Genomic DNA, 4,635 nt, shown 5'->3' on the forward strand with positions numbered 1-4,635 from the left:
GTATTTGAATAATCAAAGAGTAAATATAAAATCTTTATAAAACTCTATTACCAAAGTTACTGAAAATAGAGAGATTGTAAAAATAATATTAGAAGTGTTACTATATCTCACTCGTCAAAATTCATCTTTTAGAGGTCATGATGAATCATGGCTATCTAAAAATCAGGGAAATTTCTCTTGAATTTATTAAGCTTTTAAACAATTCGCTATAAGCAAAGGCCTTACTGAAATAGATCTTCCTCAAGAACGAGTTTGACGCAAAAAAAGGATGCCAGGTGAAAATACATCCGATCATTATGTTACAAAACAAGATGATAATGATTTAGATCTATACAATTGGTAGGTATACGTAAAACATATTATTTTAAATTTTCTTGTACTTTATTTAAAGCATTTAAAGTCAAACAATATTTTAATTACATTAAAATTTACATCCACTGTAGTTTTCTTGTTTTGGTCACTAATTTATTTAGGACATCATCAGGGTTAATCATTATATCACTATGTGTATTCATCATTGCCAAACCATTATTTTCTAACCAACATTTTCACATGTGATGTTTGGTAAATACGTTTTCAAACCTTTTTTTTTTTTGTTTTGGTTGTCATATTATGCAAGAGTGGGCTATGTTCGTGGATTCACTGACCTGCCTCCATCCGATTAAGATTCCGCGGCATTTTAACACGCGGTCCAGTGGCTGTTGTTTATTATTGGGATTTTGTGATGCATCACAGCGCGTATATACCACTGTTATCTACCTCCGCGACAGTGGCGGATCGTGTGTATAAGCACAAGTGCACGTGCACAACCTACCTAAACCCAAGAAAAATTGAAAACATACATCATAATAACACAACTAAGTACCTGTGATGTAATAAGGATTATTTTCAAAATGTAAAAATATAAACTCAGAATATTATGAAAATAATGATATTATAATATTATATTTAATAGTTGGATTAGGCTATTTCGACTGCTAAACGGCCGTCCGGCTGTCCGCGACGGAACGGTATCGGCGTGTACTATTATAGTAGTGCAGTTGTGCACATTTGTACCGTGTAAAAATTAAAGCAAGTCGATACACGCAGCCCGCGTTCTAATAAAATTGGTGTGCACATAACCAATTAAATTGTTTTCAGCGAGTTATTTTCGACGTCGCCGCGTCGTTGTGCGTCGGCATCGGCATTATTATGTTATTATAGTTTATTTTTACTCTCATTCATTTGTTTTACTCCGATTATCAGCTGATTATATTAGCTAGTCGATCATTATCGGAAATTCAAAACATTAATCGTGACAATCGTGTTTCTGACGACCGTCATTAACGTTATTCGTGTATTTGTTTTCAATTTTTAAAATTAACTCAGTACAGCAAATACTGCAATGTAATTTTTCATCAATCTCGTTGGAGAAAAAGATGGAGATAAGAAATACAGGTAGGCCTACTCCAGATTTAAATATTAAACAAATAACTAAATGTAAAACGAGAGATTATTACTACGTTTACATGCATCCATTAATTCGTATTAATTTGATTCGTATTGAATCAATTCGAATTAGGTCACAAGTATACATACTATAGTAATACCGTATTAGGATAATACACTTCCACCAAACCAGTTTACGTGGCAACGTTTACATGCACAGTTTAAACCGATTTACCTTAATATTCGATTTAATAATAACGTGTATTATACCTTATCACAACAAATTACCGCAATCCTGATTCGGTTGTTGTAGTATCATCCGTTTATATGCATTTTGAACTCCCGTAGTTATTTCCAATGCGCATTTCAAATGTGAATTAACTAAACCGTTTTAGGTAAACCGAATTGGTATAAAACTGAATTAACAGTCGTTTACATGCATTTAACTCCAGGAGTTAACTAATTCGAATTGAGTTAAATCGGTTTTAACTGTGCATGTAACCGCGGTATATGTAAGACAATTTAAAAATGATATATATAAAACCCATGACTGGATTTGTGGTTGTTGTATTGTTTTCTCTGTCTACTTTTTGGTCAAAAATCTAATGATGCCGCTTAGGTAAAAAATGGAATAAACGATTTAATTCATTTAAATTCTAAAATCAAAACACACGAAAAATCAATGACACACATAAATTCTGAATTAAATTTAAACCTATTAGGAAAACAAGACATAAGACAACAACTTTCTAGTGCGTATCGGTTGAATATCAAACAATACAATGAAAAAATAAGTCATAATCGTTATATATTGAATAAAATCATAAATTGTATTAAGTTTTGTAGAGCATTTGAGCTTGCACTCCGAGGTCACGATGAAAAATCAAATTCAGAAAATCCCGGCGTATTTCGAGGTCTTATAAACTTAAGTTCAGAGTTAGATTCGGTACTAAAATGTCATATTAAGAACTCTTCGGTATTTAAAGGTTTATCTAAATCAATCCAAAATGATTTACTAGAATGTTGTTTAGCTGTATGTCAACAAAGAATTAAAAATGAAATAAAACAAGCAGAATATATTTCTGTAATTGCTGACGAAACAACTGACGTATCTGCTCAGTTTCAATCGCTGCAAAAGCAGTATGTGACATTTTTATTGTCAACGTTAAAGAACGGTTTGATTATAAAAATCACTTAAATGCTTCGCACCTATTTTTATCTACCAAATATCCTATGTACGAAAATAACTTTCCAAGTGACCATTTTAATAAAACTATTGAAGCATATCCTAGTTTAGATGTTACTAAACTTAAAACTGAACTACAACTGTTCTACAAAAGAACCGATTTCCGTGATATTAATTCAACAGTTCATTTATTGAAATTTAAAATTGAAAATAATTCAACACTAATATTTTCTGAAAGCTAAAAACTCTTAAAAATAATTTCAACTATTCCAATGACTACAGCTGAAGCCGAAAGATCGTTTTCTACATTAAAACGTATTAAAACATTTTTGAGAAATTCAATGACAGAAGATCGACTTACAGCACTAGCAATGTTATCGATCGAAAAACGGATGATCAATAACATTTCAAACTTCAACGAAGAAGTAATCAACAGATTTGCAGAAAAAAAAAAGAGGAGAATCGATTTAACATATAAACATGTACCTGAAATATAATAATTTGTATCTACTTTATCGTAGTATTTTTACTTGAAAATGTATTATTATTATTATTATTATTATTATTATACTTGTAAAAATAGGTATAAGCAAAAGAAAAAGTAATTGGTAAATAACTAAAATTTGAAAACAATTATTTAATACAATTTATAATATATGTATATATATATTAATATATATATATTATATATATTGTATATATATATTATATTGGTTATTTTTTTTTTTTTTGATGTGCACTACTTCATTAAAAACTCACGAGCCGCCACTGAAAACATCAGTACTTTTCAATGGAAATCTATCATCGTGATTTATTAAATGTTAGAAATTGTTAGGGTGACAATGAATGAAAATGAATAAATGAAACTTTATTGGTATCGGTAGTATTGCAACATTCATAATCACGTGGTCTCTTCCGTAAATTGTTGTCTTTTCGTGGACGCCGATAGTATGATTATGTTGCTGTGATGTTTCAAACATCGTGTTTCCTCGTCAACCAATCTTGTTGTCCAACATTGTTTCATAGCGGCCCATCTATAGGTCAGTGACTAAGTGTACCTTTTAGTCAGTAGAAGAGAAACAAGTTCGAAACGTCACACATGGTATGCCAGAACTTGCATACTATTCCCTCTACACTCGATTTTATTAAATTTTTTACTTATTCAACGACTAAAATGTAAAACCTTCTACATAGTGGCAACTTGAGGTAATTTATGTAAGTATTAAACTTTATCTTGCATTCAACAAATTAGGAAAATAAATATATATATATGTATTTGTTATACCTTCCAAGATAAAAAATACCATTATTTACTTTATATCCTCCTTGCTTCATATACAGCAATTATTGATCAATAATCTTTTTCAGAAAATCTCCTGTGAAGAGTGTCCTTGATGCAGTGATATAGCATTTGGCAAGTAGTGGTATAATAAGTAACCAGAGTAATCCTGCAGTAGCTATTATATTGAATTAAAATATTATTATTTGATTATTAAATGACAATAATAATACAAAGATTATAAATTTAGTTAAAATTTTTAAACTTGATTTATGAAAAGTTTGATATAAAGCATTAATTTAAATATTTTATTAGATTTTTATAATATTTTAAATAAATTACAAAATTATCATAGTTATTCCATTCAAAATGAAAAAGTAAAAATTAAAAAGGGATCTCCAGTTCCTGGAGGAATTTTGATTTTGGTAGATGAAAAAAAAAATAAATGAATTAAAATTTGAAACAAAATTGGATTGATGAATTTGAATTGAATTATATTTAATAATGATAAAAGCAATATATTAAGAGTTAATTATTATCAGTTAATTTTAATCAAACAATTTAAGAGTTTCAAGTAGGTGTAAAATAAATGAATTTGATTTTTTTATCATTAAATATTATAAGTGTGAAATTCAAAAATAAAAATGGAAAGGGGATCCCCGGCTCCCGGAGGGAAATTGATTTGGGTCGGTCCAAAAAAAAATCCAAGTTCTGAAAAAAAATATAAAAATAAATGAATTAA

At 29.2% G+C, this 4,635-nt stretch overlaps 1 long non-coding RNA gene across 2 annotated transcripts in view; it reads right to left on the reverse strand.

Annotated features, from left to right (window-relative positions):
* Positions 1-4,476: 4,476 nt before the first annotated feature.
* Positions 4,477-4,635, reverse strand: part of LOC112689899 — a 9,391-nt gene continuing 9,232 nt past the window's right edge. For both annotated transcript variants that reach the window (XR_003149156.1, XR_003149155.1), the window contains one exon: positions 4,477-4,604. This is a non-coding gene — a long non-coding RNA (uncharacterized LOC112689899). The remainder of the gene's footprint in view (positions 4,605-4,635) is intronic.

The sequence above is a fragment of the Sipha flava genome, unplaced genomic scaffold (genome assembly GCF_003268045.1).
Source record: "Sipha flava isolate LNK unplaced genomic scaffold, YSA_version1 47_pilon_pilon, whole genome shotgun sequence".
Classification (NCBI taxonomy): Eukaryota; Metazoa; Arthropoda; class Insecta; order Hemiptera; family Aphididae; genus Sipha; species Sipha flava.